The sequence below is a fragment of the Apium graveolens genome, chromosome 5 (genome assembly GCF_009905375.1).
Source record: "Apium graveolens cultivar Ventura chromosome 5, ASM990537v1, whole genome shotgun sequence".
NCBI classification, from domain to species: domain Eukaryota; kingdom Viridiplantae; phylum Streptophyta; class Magnoliopsida; order Apiales; family Apiaceae; genus Apium; species Apium graveolens.
The window spans coordinates 72,825,698-72,843,484 of NC_133651.1; the positions used below are offsets into that span (position 1 = coordinate 72,825,698).

At 36.2% G+C, this 17,787-nt stretch overlaps 1 non-coding gene across 1 annotated transcript; it reads right to left on the minus strand.

Moving 5' to 3' along the window:
- Nucleotides 1-13,062: 13,062 nt before the first annotated feature.
- Nucleotides 13,063-13,168, minus strand: LOC141662434 (small nucleolar RNA R71). Its single transcript, XR_012550551.1, has one exon. It is a non-coding gene; the product is annotated as a small nucleolar RNA R71 (small nucleolar RNA).
- Between the last annotated feature and the right edge of the window lie 4,619 nt (nt 13,169-17,787).

Here is a 17,787-nt window from a genome sequence, read left to right on the forward strand (position 1 = left end):
GATTATTTGCTGTTGGAGCTTCTAAGAGAAATACTTCAGACACAACCAAGTGTTGAACATCAATATCAGCACTTGTGCCTGGATCAACAAGAGACACAGATGGTGAGTTAGCCTTGTCAGATACAGCTTCCTGAGATGGAGTTGATGGAGAAGAAGTGACTGGAGCAAATTCCTTCTCTTGTGAGATCAGAGATTCCTGATCCCCTTCCTTAGCTGCTTCCTCTTCATCATCTGAAACTGGCCTTTGTGCCCTCTGTTTCTTGTACTTCCTTGTTGATTTGGATTCCTTGGGAGTTTTAAGAACTGTCATTCGTCTAAGCCTCTTGAGAAGCCTAGAACCCCCAATTTCAGAATCCTTCTAAGAAATCTCTTTCTCAGCTTCAGTTACAACAGGTTCTCTAGAAGAAACCTGTTCCTCGGAATCAGATTCATCTCTCAATGCAATCCTCCTTCTCTTTTGAGATGTTTGAGGAACATTCTTTGTCCTCTTTGGCTTGGAAGATGAAGGCTTCACAGTAGGTGTTGAAGATGAAGGTTGAGCAGTTTGTGAAGTGGAGAGATAGGATTTGAGATATGTTCTGAGGGTAGGTTGATTAGAATGAGAGGTAGGTACTGAGGTTGATGGATTTTGGGTGTTTGGAGTTGGTTTGACATCAGAGTAAACAGATCTATAAGTATCAGGATCAGCATTTACCAGGATCTGTTTTACAGACTTAGGAATCTGTAATGGTCTAACCACTTTTTTCTTAGTATCAGCATTTACCAGGTCATTAAAGTATCGTTTTGCAACCTTAAAAGGTGGGGTTTGAGTGCTGACTAAATGAGGTTCATCAGTACAATAAGTGTAAATAAGTTGACAGAATCTAGCAAAATAAACAACATTTCGATCCTCTGTCATCCTATCCCCAATAAAACCAATTAAAGCAGTTGCAAAATCAAAATGAGTTTGATGGATAATTGCATACCCGATGTGCTGACTCAGAATTGGGATAGCATCAAAATTTGAACATTTGTTCCCAAAAGCTTTGGTGATGCAATCAAAGAAGAAACTCCATTCTCTTCTGATATTAGCTCGTTTCAACTGTCCAAGTTTCGACAGACTCTTTTCATATCCCAATTCAGCCATTAACTCCCGAAGGGCTGAGTCCTCTGGAATTGAGAAAGTACAATCTTCTGGAAGATGTAAAGCCCTGCGTACTGTACCAGGAGTGACTATAAAGGATGAATCACCCACTTGGAAGATAATACTGGGAGTTCCACATTTACCACCATCATCAAAAAGTCCAGTCCTCCAAAGCCTCAGAACTTGTTGGCTTGAAAAGAATTCAGGTTGTGTTAATGCATACCCAACCTCACTATGTGCAAGAAGATATTGCACAAAGTGCAATTCAGATGGAGCTTCAGTGTGATCAAGAACTGCAACATAGTTGTTGGGGACAAACTTAGCTCCATCAATGATTAAATCCTTTGGTGCCATGTGAAAAAAAATGAGATTCAAGTATGCCTGTTAGGTGTTTGAGATAATGTCTGTATGAAAAACCAACATGAGAAATAAAGAGAAAGAGAGTAAAAGTAAGGAGAGAGATAAAATATTAAGAAAATAAAAGATTAAAGAAATCTTCTCTCTGTTGTACTTATACTCTGAACAAAAATGTTACCGTTGGACACCTGTCAGACATGCAGTAATAACGGACAGTTACTGGGCTCGAGAAAACAGGAATCATTACTTACCCATTTGCCTAGTTTCAAGGAAAAACCGTTCCATTTATCAAGAGAAACAGTTTTAATTCAAAATTTAAACCGTTATCACTGATTGAATTATTTTTCACTGCATCATTGATATTCTGAAAATACATCACATGAAAATGACCAAAAAAAAATTAGATAAGTAAGTGCTGAAAATGAATCAGAACTTAATATAAAACAAAATTTATATGGTCATCAGAATATCAATCAGGATTTATCAATACAAGATAAAATAACTCAGAGACAAAATCTTGAAGAAAAAAAAACTTTCATTAATATATCAAGACAATACATTTGTGAAATGGAAAGTACATCAATACTTATACAAGATTTTCCCTAAGCTTCTAACCTAGCAACTGGTGCAAATGTTTCATCATAATCAATTCCCTCCTGTTGAGAATATCCTTTTGCAACCAGCCTTGCCTTATTCCTTGTAATTATGCCATCACTGTCATTTTTGTTTCTGAATACCCACTTTGTACCAACAACAGATCTATTCTTTGGTCTTGGCACTAGGGTCCAGACTTTGTTTCTTTCAAATTCATTCAACTCTTCCTGCATTGCTTGCACCCAATCAGCATCTTGAAGAGCTTCTTCCACTTTCTTTGGCTCAGTCTGAGAGAGAAAAGAATTGTAAAGACATTCATTTGAAGTACCTGTTCTAGTTCTGACACCTGCATCAAGATTTCCAATTATCAAATCAGGTGTATGTGATTTTGTCCACTTCCTTGCAGATGGAAGGTTTTCTCTAGAACTGGATGCTCCCCCATGATCCATGCTATTTTCATTTTCATTTTCTGATGCTCCCCCTGAAACTATGCTCTCTGAGTTGGATTCTTCAGTATTTAGATTTTCAGCACTATCAGAACTTGGCTTATCAGAACTTGACGAATCAGAACTTGAAGAGCCAGATGCATGTTCTGATGTTTCTTGAGATGTGGTAGGATCTTGAGTATGCTCCCCCTGCATAGGTGCATCTTCCTTTGACGTAGTCTCCACAGTTTCAATAACATCAGAGTTTAATCCATCAGAGTTTACAGTATCAGGACTTAGACTATCAGGATTTTCTTTATCAGAATTTGAGTATTCATTTTCAAATCTCAGCTGATCATGGTCAATGAAATCTTCAAGACCAGTAATCTTTTTGTCATCAAAAGAGACATCGATAGATTCCATGACCACTTTTGTTCTCAAATTATAGACTCTAAAGGCTTTTGTGGAAAGTGGATATCCAACAAAGATTCCTTCATCAGCTTTTAGATCAAACTTTGATAGCTGTTCAGGATGAGTCTTGAGAACAAAACACTTGCATCCAAACACATGAAAATATTTCAGATTTGGCTTCTTTTTCTTCACCATTTCATATGGTGTTTTTTCATGCTTGTCAATGAGTGTTGCATTTTGAGTAAAACAAGCAGTCTGCACAGCTTCAGCCCAGAAATAGGTTGGAAGCTTTGCTTCTTCAAGCATTGTACGTGCAGCTTCAATGAGAGTTATATTCTTCCTTTCAACAACTCCATTTTGCTGTGGAGTTCCAGGAGCAGAAAATTCCTGCTTTATTCCATGGCTTTTGCAGAACTCTTCCATTATCAAATTCTTGAACTCAGTGCCATTATCACTCCTTAAAACTTTCACAGAATCTTTGACCATTTTATCCAGATGTTTGATATGATCAATCAAGGTTGATGCAGTTTCACTTTTTGTTTGCAAGAAATACACCAATGTGTATCTGGTGAACTCATCCACTATGACCAACGCATACTTCTTCTTTGCAATAGACATGACATTTACTGGACCAAATAGATCAACATGTAGTAGATGATAAGGCTCAAGAATTGATGATTCAGTCTTGCTCTTGAATGAAGATTTTCTTTGTTTGGCTTTCTAACATGAATCACAAAGACCATCAGGAGCAAATACTGTGTTTGGAAATCCTCTCACAAGATCTTTCTTGACCAGTTCATTTATATTGTTGAAATTTAAATGAGAGAGTTTCTTATGCCAATTTCAGCTTTCTTCAATTGATGCTCTACTCATCAGACAGATTGCAGAACCATCAGTACTTGTTGAAAGCTTAGCTTCATAAATGTTACCACGCCTGTATCCTTTCAGAACAACTTTGCCTTTAGATTTACTCACAATTTCACAGTGTTCTTCAAAGAAATCAACATGATAACCTCTGTCACAGATTTGACTTATACTCAGTAGGTTGTGTTTAAGTCCTGAGGCTAGAGCTACTTGTTTAATTATGACACTTCCAAGATTGATATTGCCATATCCCAATGTTTTTCCAATGTTGCCATCTCCATAAGAAACACTTGGGCTAGCTTTCTCCATAAAGTCTGATAGCAGGGCCTTATTTCCAGTCATATGTCCTGAACATCCGCTGTCCAGAACTAGAATATTTTTCCTGTTGCCCTGCAATCACAAAGACCACTAATTAGTAATTTTAAGGACCTAGACTTGCTTGGATCCTTTGGCCTTATTAAGTTTATTAACATTTGCAGCGGATTTAGCATCAGAGTTTATGTTAACAATTTTCTTATCAGAACTTACATTATCAGACTTTGAATCAGAATTTACACTAGAAGGAACAATGGAAACTTTCTTCAAAGAAGGTTTTATTTGATAATAATCATAGTACAAACTATGATATTCCTTACAAGTATAAATGGAATGCCATAAACTGCCATAATGAAAACAAGGATTTTGTGGTTTGTATCTAACAAACTGACTCTTAACTCCTGATTTTGAAGGTAAGGAGTTAATATTCATATTCTTCCTGCAAAAAGAAGCCAGATGGTTAGAACTTCCACAATTATGACATGTTTTCCTAGGAGCATCAGGAACAGGTTTATAATCATTGCTTTAATTCACACCTTCCTTTCCATTCCTATTTTTCCTAGGTGATTTTACCTTGTTTGCATTCTTAACATCTTTCAGCTTATGCTTAAGCTGCTTCTTTGTCATTAAGCCTATGTTCACTTCAGCTGTCTTTTCCTGTTTTAGTTTGTCAGAAGTTAATTTCTTTGTAACTTCTGATTTTTCATTTTCAGACTTTACAGTTACAAACTTAACAGGTTTTAACTTTGGCTTTTGCTTATCAACAGACTTAATTTCTTCAGTTCCTTTATCTTTCTTATCTTCTCCATAACCTAAGCCCTCTTTCCAGTTTCCACTACTTAGCAAATTTTGAGTTGTTTTTCCAGAGTTAGTCCAAGTCCTGATAATCTCTCTTTCCTTTTCTAACTCAGTTTTTAGAGATTCATTTAATTTTAGCACTTCATTCCTAACGTAAAAAGCATCATCTCTATCCTTCTGAGTTTGATGGAACATAACTAACTCTTTTTCTAAGAAATTATTTCTTTTCTTAAATGCAAGATTTTCAGAAGTTAATCTTTCACATGTTAAAGTTTGATCTCTATAACTAACAAGCATGGTTTTAAGATATCTTCTCAACTCATTAATATCATCAGTATGAAAAGCATAAGTAGTCTGAGGTACCTTTGTTTCAGCAGCTTCAGAACTGCTCTCAGCACTTTCTTTATCAGCATTTGCCATCAATGCATAGTTTTCCTCACTTTCAGAGTCTGAGGTGTATGTCCAGCTTTTCTGCTTTGTGACAAGAGCCTTGCCTTTGTCACCCTTTACCTTCTTGCAGTCAGGAGATATGTGGCCTTTCTCACCACAGTTATAGCATTTAACATTGGTGTAATCTCCTCTGTCAGACTTTCCTCCTCTGCCTTCAGATCTTCTGAAATTCTTCTTATCAGAACTTATGCCTTTCCTGGAAAACTTCTTTCCCTTCCTGAACTTCCTGTATGCAATCTTTGTGATTCCTTTCACCATAAGAGCACACAGCTTCATCATCTCCTCATCAGCATCAGTCTTAGGCAAGCTTTCAGAATCTGAGTCATCATCACTCTCAGAACTTGATGACTCAGTATCAGACTTTATGAAAAGAGCTTTACCCTTGTCTTTCTTTGAGGAAGCTGCTTTGGGGAATTCTTCTTCAGCCTTAAGAGCAAATGTCCTTGACTTTCCTCCTTTCCTTTTGCTTCTTTGTTCCATCTCCAGCTCATGAGTCTTGAGCATTCCATAGATTTCGTCAAGAGTTGTTTCATCAAAATTATAGTTGTCTCTTATTGTCGTTGCCTTCAAATCCCAGCATTCAGGAAGAGTTAACAGGAACTTAAGGTTTGAATCTTCAAGATAATACTCTTTATCAACCAATGACAAATCATTCAAAAGTTTGACAAATCTATCATATAAATCATTCAATGACTCATTAGTCTTTGAGTCAAAGTGTTCATATTCTTGAGTGAGTATTGTCTTCCTGTTCTTCTTAATTGTGTCAGTTCCCTGACACCTTGTTTCCAGAGCATCCCATATTTTCTTAGTAGTCTTGCAGTTGATTACCCTGTTTGACATTACATTATCAATGGCACTATGCAGTAAGTGTCGTACCTTAGCATCCTTAGCAATTGATGTTATGTCTTCAGCAGTATAATCACTCTTATCTTTTGGTACGGTCTTTGCTGCTTCACCTGCAACTGCAACAGCAAGCTTGGTTGGTTTGTGAGGGCCTTCCTTGATTCTATCAAGGTATTCTGGATCTGTTGCTTCCAGGAACATGGTCATCCTTACGTTCCATATGGGATATTCAGATGGTCTCAGTATGGGAACTCTGATGGTCTCATACCGACTCTGAATTTGTGTCTTTGGTGATTCCTCAGTTTTGGTAGGCTTAGTTGGAGTTTCTGTGTCCGACATGATTGTGTTTGGATTTTTAACTGTATGTATGTTAACAGATAGGCTCTGATACCAATTGTTAGGTCACACACACACTGTAGAAGGGGTGAATACAGTGTATAGTACACTCAAATCGAACTTTAAGAACTTAAGTAACAGAAAACAAACTTTATTGAAACAATAAACTCTGTTACAGTATGGAATTGTTACCTCTCAGTGATGAACAAATATCACGAGAGCTGCTAGGGTTACAATGAATAATCTTGTCTAATAATGATAACATTTATAGTGTAAACCCTATGTATGTGTTTATATACTACACAGTTACAAGATAATCGCTAATTGATATGGAATATAATTCTGCTTCCTAAAATATATCAATCAGATATCTTTTCTTCCAAGTATTCCATTCTTTACGGAATTCCTTCTTCATGCATATCTCTTCTTATGTTTATCTTGATCTTCTTTCCTTTAATCAGCTACTGTCCTTATCTGATTGTCCTTCAGCACCTAAGTTCTGATATCTATCTTCTGATGATTATCTCCTGATAACATAAGTACTGATATCCTTAAGTCCTGACTTCCAGTATAAGTACTGATCAACAGTTAAGTACTGATTTATCCTATTCAAATAAGATCTGAAAGCTAAACATAAAACATATTAGCCATGACATTATCAAATATATCTAACATTGCCTTATATAATTGATGATGATTTCACTAGCTTCATCTTTGGATTTGAGAGAATATGTCTAAGAGAACTTTGAGAAATCATCCACAATTACTAGGCAATATCTTTTCCTTGAGATGGATAATATATTGACTGGTCCAAATAAATTCATGTGTGGTAGTTGTAAAGGTTCTTCAATTGTTAAATCAAGCTTCTTTCTGAATGATGCCTTGATCTATATTCCTTTTTGATAGGATCACACAATCCATCCTTTGAGAATTCCACTTGAGGAATGCCTCTTACCAAATCTTTCCTGATTAACTTATTCATAGTCTTGAAGTTAAGGTGGGACATCTTCTTGTGCCATAGCCAACTTTCATCTTGACTTGCCTTGCTAAATAGACAAGTAAAAGATTCTGCATTTGATGAGTTGAAGTCAGCTAGATACACATTTCCTTTTCTCACTTCAGTGAGAACCACTTTGTTGTTTTTCTTGTTGGTCACAACACAGGCTTTAGAATTGAATGTTACTGAGTTGCCCTTATCACAAAGCTGGCTGATACTCAATAAATTGTGCTTGAGTCCATCCACTAGGGCAACTTCCTCAATGATGATATTATCCTTTGAAATCAAGCCATATCCCACAGTATAATTCTTGTTGTCATCTTCAAAAGTGATACTTGGGCCAGCTCTCTCCTTGAACTCAGTGAGCAGGGTAGAATCTCCAGTCATGTGTCTTGAGCACCCACTATCCAAATACCAAAGATTCTTTTTGTTTCCCTGCACACAACAAAATCAAATCAAGTTGATTTTGGTACCCAAGTTTCCTTAGGTCCTATTTTGTTAGCCCTTTTCTTAGGTTTCTTAGACCTTTCCTCATCTGACTTAGGTATCTGAGTTTCATCCTTAGTCATTTGAGTAGGACCTTTGAAGCCATTCATCATTACAGAATTATCAAGCACAGGCTATTAACATGGAAAGGCATATTTTGTGCAAACATGTTATTCCAGTAAGGCATGTTAAATGGCATTTGTGGCACACTAAATGCAGCATAATAAGGATTTTATGCAAATGGCATATTAGCAAACTGTGCATTCAAACTATATACAAGAATAACATTCACAGGCATTATATGCATACTAGGAAATGAATGAGGTACAGATATGGGAGTAGGCATATCAAGTTTGCAATTAACAGACAAATGATTAACACTACCGCACTTCACACATATTTTTCTAGGTGCATATTTATCAGGTGCGTAGCTGTTATGTATGTTAATTCCTACATTCCCATTCCTATTGTTTTTCCTTTTAGATTCTATTTTAACCTCAATTTTCTCCAATCTGTCACGCAGTTGCATTATTGACAAATGCCCTACATTGACTCTCTTTTCCTTTTTCACTTGACTTGTTTCTCCTGGAACAAAGTTCTTACAAACTGATCCATATTTCTCATTTAATTTAGCTAGCTTGGCTTTGCTAACTGGCTTACTTTCACTCAACAGATGTGGTTCCTTGTCTTTTGACGAATAATTCTTTTGATCATTCAACGGATAACATTCAGCATTCGTCCAATCCACATCCATTGAAAGTCCTTTACCCAAATTGGAATCAAGTTTCTCCTTGCTCTTTTTCCAGACTTCATCACAGAAGGATTCTATACCTTGAACTTTAGTAATTTGAGCATGTACATCTCTAGATGATTTCCATGCCTTAATTACCTTCTGTTCTCGTTCAAGTTGCTTTCTTAAAATCTCCTCTTTCTTTAAGGATTCTGTTAGTTCATCTTTGGCAATCTTGCACTCTATCTTCAATTTTTCAAACTTAACAAATTGAGTCTTTAACACATTGTTTTTTTCTCTTAAAAATAAATTATTCTCTTTAATTTTAGCGTTTTCTTTAGTGAGAGATTTGAGTGTAACACGCAAATGATATAACTCAGTAGACATGTCATTTATAACATCATTACACTCAGCTTTAGATAAATGTGCTAGATTAGTGGTGATTACCTGATTGCTGGATGAACTGAATACTGTTTCATCTGATTTGGCCATAAGTGCTAGATTGACATAGATTGTATCATCATTTTCTTCTAGTCCATCTGCAGTCCAGTCATTTTCCTGTGTGATGAAAGTCCTTTCCTTTTGTTTGAGTAACTCAAAATATTTCTGCTTATAATCCACAGGCTTAAACTTCTTTTTTCCAGAATAAGACATTCTGTATTTACTAGAAAAATGACCTGCCAAGCCACACTTGAAACACTTGAATTTAGATTTTTCAACCATGTTTATGTTTGACTTGGATGCTCCAAAATTCTTCTTGAATTTGAGCTTGGAAAACCTAATGGATAAAAAGCTAGATGCTCATCTATGTCATCCATGTCATCTTGACTGAGGTGTTCTTCATGTTTAGCTACTAGCCCTTTTCCCTTGCCTTTACAAACTCTAGGGTTTGGTGCAGATTCAATAGCTTCAACCTTTATCTCCTTCTCTTTCTCTTGCTCAGCAACCAATGCAATGGATCCTCCATTCTTTCTTCCTTTCTCCAGCTTCTCATCTTGCTCTATTTCAAGCTCATAGATTTTTAGAATCCCATACAGTCTGTCTAAGGTAAATTTCTTGTAGTATTGAGAGTTTCTTAGTGAGACTATTATAGGCTTCCATTTCTTTGGTAGAGATCTAAGGAATTTAAGGTTTGAGTCCTTTGTTTGATAGACTCTTCCATGCAACTTTGGAGCATTTAGTAGCTTTTGAAATCTACTAAATATGTCAGTGAGTGACTCATTTTTTTCACTATAAAAATGCTCATATTTCTGAATCAAGAGTTGTATTTTGTTTTCCCTTACTTGCTCAGTTCCATCACATATGACTTGAATTGTATCCCGGACATATTTGGCAGTTTTACAATTGATGATGATGTCAAACATGTCACCATCAACACCATTAAACAAAATGTTCATGGCCTTCTTATCCTTATGAACTTGTTCAATATTTGGATCAGACCATTCTGCTCTAGACTTTGGGGATGGATGGCTCATTTCCTGTAGCAGCTTTCATAGGAACATGTGGACCTTTCTCAATACAGTCCACATATCCTTCATCATGAGAAAGGAGATGTAGGTGTATCTTCACCTTCCAATGGTGATAGTTTTCTTTGTCCAGAAAAGGAATCTTTACTCCAACATCTTTTCTGCTCATCTTGTTAGTTGTTGTGCTCTTTAAACTCTTTGTTCTTCAAGAGCTTGCTCTGATACCAATTGTTATACCCAAACAATCTAACAAAGAATTACAGAAGGGGGGTTGAATGTAATTCTGGCTACTTTTTCATTTTTAAGAACAATTCTATTATAACTATATAACTGTGTTTGATTTGGCTATGGTATAGAATGAAAGTATTATTAAAACAACACACAAAGTAATTAAATTCAAGTATTTAAAAACTTTTTGGTGGATTGAACTTTTCCACAATAGATATATATTAAATAGAGAACTCTGTGTTACAATATTGTACACAGCTGCTTACAAGTTGAACTACAAGAACAGACAAATTCTTTACAGATTTAGCTTTTTCTATTTCTCTGGTAATTTCTTACTAACTTGGATAAAGTTCTACTTTCTACTCTTGGTTTATATATCATTAATTTACATGATAAAGAAACAAACAAATAAGACAAAATATTTTTACTCTAATCTCATACTTCTTCATTTCTCAATCCAGCATCTTTGAATATCTTCAGTTTAGCATGGAAATGGAAATGCTCCTTTGTTCTCTAAAACCTCCAATTAGGTGTTAAGTGGCATTTATGTCCACTTATTATGTCCTATAAAGGATTGAATTGGTATTTTGTACAAAAGTTATTTATGTTTTTGATGTGTTTTTAGTGTTTTTGCATTTCAGGCTTAAATAAAAGACTTAGGTGAATTGGCATTGATTTGATGTTAATTTGGTGTTAGAATGTGTCAAGAAGATTGCTCGTGAAAAGACCAACTCAAAACAACAAGAAAATCAGAAGTTAAGATTTTCTCCAGAGAGTCAGCGTGCCCGCGCTGTAGTAGCGCGCGGCCGCGCTAGGATTACAGAAGTGCAGCGCGCCTGCGCTGGTGAAGCGCACGGCAGCGCCGGGTCGAATTCCAAGAATCATGTTTCTACTCTGATTTTGATCTAAAAGACTGCTAATCTGCATGGGCTGCTATATATATATAATTTATGATCGTTTTTCATAACAAGATGTACCAGAGCTTAAGGAGAAGGCGTAAGAAGACCATAGAGCACAATTCAACCAAGGCGAAGAGGATCTAGTTTATTCTTGTGATTCTTTGTTTTAAGTTTTAACTTTGGATGCTAGTTTTCTTACTTGTGAAGCTATACTCTTGTTTCGTACTTGGTTTATTATTTATTCAGTATAAACACTACGTTTATTATACCATGCTTTCATCGGAACCCACGTTGATGATGAGTCCGATTATGGGCTAATCGTTATCGTGTGGTTCTAGCGGATTTATTAATGGATTTTTTTAGTTAATTTATTTCGATACCTTAGTGTGTGGTTATTGTATGATATCCTAGTATTAGTTGTGCTTATTCGTCTTATGAGCATCGCGAACTTATAAGATAGCATGTTAATCTCTAATGATGTAAAAATGAATTTAGGGGTTAGAACTTGCCATGATAGCATATGTTCATGTATTTGATATGCATGATTCGTAGGTAATTTTAACCATCTTACTTGCCCTATATAATCACGATAGATAACTTGTGCATTAAACCGTTATGTTGTCAAATTCTATAGACATATAGGGTCTCAATATAATTGGTGTTTATTCAGCTTCTATCTCTTTTATGGATGTCTAGTAGTATGGTATTCGTATAACGAAAGTTGGCGTTTATCAGTTTCGTGTTATCTGATTAGTGTCATCACCATTGCATGCTAAGGTTAAGAACGAAAAAGCTATTGAATGAAGTATTTAATGAAGTTAGAATCCCATGTTTGTGTCATATAATATTCAACTCTCTTTAATCTCTTAGTTAATATTCTTTAGTATAATCTCTTAGTTAAGCGTAATTATAAACAACCTTAATTTGTTAATCGTCTTAGCATTGAATAATAACCACACCATTGTTGCATAAGTACATTGATTAAAATTCACTTAAACCAGTCCATGTGGGAACGAACAAGAATTAATTCTATATTATTTGCGATCATGTATACTTGCATGAATATTAGCGCGTGATTTCGTCCTAACAAGTTTTTGGCGCCGCTGCCGGGGACTCGGTATTAATTTTTAGTTTATGTGTTTGTCATCAGTGTTCATTAAAGTTCAGTTACTCGGATATTTTACTTACTTGTTTCCTTGTCGTGTTTCAGGTACTCTAGCGAGCGTGTATTCATACGCGTTCTCGATCTCGTAAGAGAATACTGGATCAAGCTGAGGAAGAAGTTGTAGTAAGGAATTTTTTGAGGAAGTTCTTGTCGAGGAGAAATTTGAAGAAGAAGCACTTATTGCAATGGGAGAACCAGAAGTGAATCTGAAGGCTTTGATGGATTACTCTCAACCGAAGATTAATGATATTCAGTCTAGCATTGTTTGACCAGCCATCTCGGCTAATACCTTTGAGATCAAGTCGAGCATGATTTAGATGATACATAACTCAGTTCAGTTTGGGGGTTCTCTGACAAAAGACCCCAACATGCACATCAGAGATTTCATAGAGATCTGCGATATTTTCAAGTTCAATGGAGTTTCTGAAGATGCTATTTTGTTGAGGCTTTTCCCATTCTCTCTGCGGGATAAAGCTAAGTGCTGGTTACATTCTCTGCCACCAGGGTCTATCACCAAATGGGAGGATCTTGCTCAAAAGTTCTTAACTAAATTCTTTCCTATGGCGAAGACTACTGCAATCAGAAACGCACTTACTCAATTTGCTCAACAATCTGGAGAATCTTTATGTGAGGCTTGGGTCGCTATAAGGAGATGCTTAGGGAGTGCCCTCATCATGGGATGCCTGACTGGATGATCATCAACAGCTTCTATAATGGTTTGGGTGCTACTTCTAGACCCATGCTTGATGCAGCATCAGGAGGAGCCTTGTGGGCTAAAAGCTACGATGAAGCTTATGAATTGATTGAACTGATGGTTGCGAATGAATACTAGAATCCTGCTCAGAGACTATCTCAGGGCAAGTTAGCATGAATTCTGGAGTTAGATGCAGCTACTGCTATAGCTGCTCAGCTTAAGGCTTTGACGATGAAGGTGGATTCTTTGGCTAATTATGGAGTTAATCAGATCACTAGTGTCTGTGAGCTTTGTGTTGGTGCCCATGAGACGGAGCAGTGTGCTATTTCTAGTGAATCAGCTCAGTTCATGAGTAACTTTCAGAGGTCGCAGTAGCCTGTGCCAGCCACCTATCATCCTAACAACCGCAATCATCCCAATTTCAGTTGGAGCAATTCTTAAAATACGGTTTAACAGCCTTATCAGCAGTCTCCAGCAAAGCAGTACAACCCTCCTGGTTTTCAGCAACCGCAATACGCACCAAAACATCAACTCCAGCTGCAACAGTCTAATGAAAAATCTGAATTGGAGGAGTTGAGGCTCATGTGCAAAAGCCAATCGGTTTCTATCAAGACCTTGGAAAATTGAATTGGATAAATTGCCAATGCCTTGCTAAATCGTCAACCTGGTACACTCCCTAGTGACACTGAAGTGCCAGGAAAGAGGGAAGCTAAGGATCAGGTAAAGGAAATTACATTGAGGTCTGGGAAGGTTGCCAATCCCGAACCCTCTCAAGTTTCAGATGAAGAAGCCGTGGCTGAAGAAGAAGTGTAGAAGGAAGCGGAAGTGGAACTAAGGAAGACTACTGTTGAACACACTCCTCCTGAGGGTAATACAGGGGAGAAGCAGATCTATCATTCACCTCATTTTCCTAAGAGGCTGTAGAAGAAAAATGTAACACCCCCAGATCCGAGGGCGGGGATCCGGGTCGTCACGATCTTTCTTTCCATAAATATCACTTAACTTAATTAAAAATAAATAACCTCATGTTGTGACCCCACAATAACACACACCACAACCCATTATAGTCTCAGAGATGAAATTGAAATAAGTACAAGTCCTTGAATCCACAATTTAAAAGTTATTACAACCCAAAATGATTACTTAATAAGTTTATAGTTAATTTCCATTATTTGCCACAAGTTATAATTATACATACTTGATTCCCAAAAGTAGAATTCCTGATCTACAGATAGATCTACCTCTGCAGCTATAGCAGCTATGATATCAACGGGAAGACGCGGGACGCTTCCCACGCTCTTGTGCTGGGTCTGCTTGAGTCTGGCAATATTTCCTAACTGTTGTTGTGTGATAAAGAAATAGAGCAAGAGTGAGCATTACAGCTCATAAGATAATATATAGTGTAATCAATAATGCAAGTATCTAAATGGATAACTTACTGGAAATTCTTATCAAGTGTAAGATAATTAATTACTGGATATAAGCTTAAAGGGAGATGAAGTTACCAAATACTTCACTATACTTATATCATTTTAGAAAACTATTTGAACTACCACTGTTCAAAGTATAAAAGTTTTTGAAGTTCGTCACATAGATGAGACTATAAGATAAGACTTGAGTGGATTCAATCTTTGAAATATTATTTGAATGAAATGAAGTTACGAGATACTTCATTAAGTCCTGATATATATATACACCTATATATTATACTTTCCCTGAAAACCTCTATCATGAAAAGTATAGACAGAGTTGTAATATCCAATGAATTTGGAATGAAGAGAATTTTGGCATAAACCTGATATCTTGCTGATCAGGCAAAGATACCAATAAGTAACCTTTTATACTGTAGATGGATGAATTCCTCGCCGGTCATCACCCTGGCCGTATTAGGACCTCGTGCTAGACCGTTACCCGGCCACTCACGCGTTGATGGACTGTCACCCGGCCTCTTACACCTTGATAGACCGTACCCCGACCTGTCACTTATGCCGACTCAATTAGATGGACTTACTTCCCGAACGTTGGGCAAGTAATCAAATTGTTTTCTCAAAACAGCAACCTCGTTGCGAATATAAATTACACCACAGAGCCGGATCCCTCAGATTTCTGAGCAAGTATTCAAGCCCCCTTAGAAAGGAAGATCTTAAATTTGAAAACGAGTTTTGGGATCCACTCTAACTTTTAAAATCATTTGAAGACTCGAAAACATTTTAAGAATGTTTGGAGTAATGCTGATTTAATAAAATAAATCAGTCCCGCTATATTGGAAAATATCTGAATATTATTATTTAAATAATATTCCTATAAAGGATAATCTTTATAAAAATAAATGAAGTAGAAGTTTTAAAAACTCATACTTGAAACGAATAATAATAACAAAGATATACTTATACGAAAGTACGATCTTTATTTGAATAATCAAAAATAAAATTTGATTATTATTCAAAACTATCGAATATACCTTATTCGATTAAGAGTTATAGAAAATTATATATATACATATAAATATACATATATTATACTCGGGAACATCGACTCCCGGTTTAGAAAAATGTTCACCTTTGGGTCCCCTATACTAAGGGTTTACACAACTACTGCTTATCTCTAGCATAGGTATTATGCAGTTTATAAGCATTGAATTGATAATAGAATATCAAGATTATGAAACAGGCATGCATATAAATATCATATCACATGCTCCAATATATCGCAAGACTTTGCTAATAATAACCATGCACTTATCTCAAGATAATGCATCAATAAATTACATCACAACAACAGTATAACGGGTAGAAAACTTTCCTAAGCGACTGGGGGTGGTAAAAGGCCTGGGGCGAGTCTGGTAACCTATAAACAACATATAAGTTGGAATTAAACCACGGTCTCTTAATAAACTAGTCTTTAACCAATTAGACCCTAACGTTCGCTTTTGCGCTTAACGATTCACATAAGTCGCTCGAGTACCCTCGGCTCCACCATTTTTAATAAATTAACCGTTACGAAGCTTACAACATAATCTAGCTAAACATGGAAAAGTCACAGATTCAACAGTTAGCTCTCTGTCCCGAACACTAAGAACAAGCAGTTGTATGAAATTGGGCATTACGACGGCTATGTTTACACGATTACCAAGTTTTAAACCACTCCAAACAACCACAATTCCACTCACAACCAACAATACAACCAAACCTAATCCAAACCTTACTACATCAGTCCCCAAATCTCAAGATTTTCCAATTCATTCAACCCCAAACATGATCTACTAACTATACTTAAGTTTCATTAACTATAAACAAGATTTCAACATCCAAATCACTACAAATCCAATCCAAACTCTAAACACACAAGCATCATGATTCTCATTTACTATAACAATCAAACCAATCCTAATACTCAAAGTAAAGTTAGGGTTTGGAGGTGTTATACCTTCCTTGGAGTGATTAGAGTAGCTAGGAAGCCTTAAGAAGCCTTGAGATTGCTTAGGAATGCTTGGATCTTAAAGGAAAAACAAAGAAAACAAAGTTAGTAACTTGAAAACATTATTCATCATCTTCTTCCTTGATTTATTGGAAGAGATTAATGAAGAATTGGAGGCTAAAACTTCTAGGATAGCCAGAACTAATCATAAGGGACCTTAGATAATTACCTTGTAATTTAACAAAGCTTGAATCTTGATTTTTGGAATTTTTCTCCTTGAAAAATGAAGAAGGCCGAGAGCTTCTTCTTCTTGGGAGGGGTTTTACTTTGCTAAATGTGTTTGTGGTGGAAAATGGAAGTGAATGGGATATTTGGGTGATTAATTGGTTGAATAAAGTGAGTGGACTGTGACTAAGCATGACATCACCTTGGTAACTTCATCATTTGCCACTTATCATCACTTGATGGTGGAAGCATCTTTTTATGCTAATCCTTGCTTAATTTCTTGATTATCATCCTTAATCCTTGCACTAATCTCTCTTGCATTACTTGTCGTTTAATTGTTGTACGACTCGTTTATCGTTCGTTCTTGCTAATCGTTTGAGGGATCATATCCGGGATCTTATTACTTGAGTTCCCTTAACCTTTCTCAATATATTATATTCCTTTTATGATGCTCTCTTATAATCCTTGAATTTAAATCCTTTTTACTCATTTTATCTTATACTCAATTCTTTCGGTATCTGGTGGATTTTCGGGAAAAATCAAAGTGTTCGAATTTGGATTCTGACGATCTTTACATACACTTATATACCATATGGAGTACTAATAAAATCTCAGAATAACAATAAAAGAACTCCTACATAGTGTGGCATGAAAAATTTTCTTAATCATCTTAATCAGCAAAATTACTATACATAAGGGTTACAAAATGTCCAAAATTTTTGGGGTTATTACAAAAAAGCTGGATAAGCAGTTTGAGAAGTTTCTGGAGGTGTTCAAGAAACTTCATATCAACATACCTTTCGCTGAAGCTCTTGAACAGGTGCCTAGTTATGCGAAGTTTATAAAAGGTATTCTTTCTGAGAAAGTGAAGCTTGATGACTTAGAGACCGTTGCTCTCACGGAGGAATGCAGTGTTGTGCTGCAACAGAAGTTGCCTCCGAAGCTTAAAGATCCTGGAAGCTTC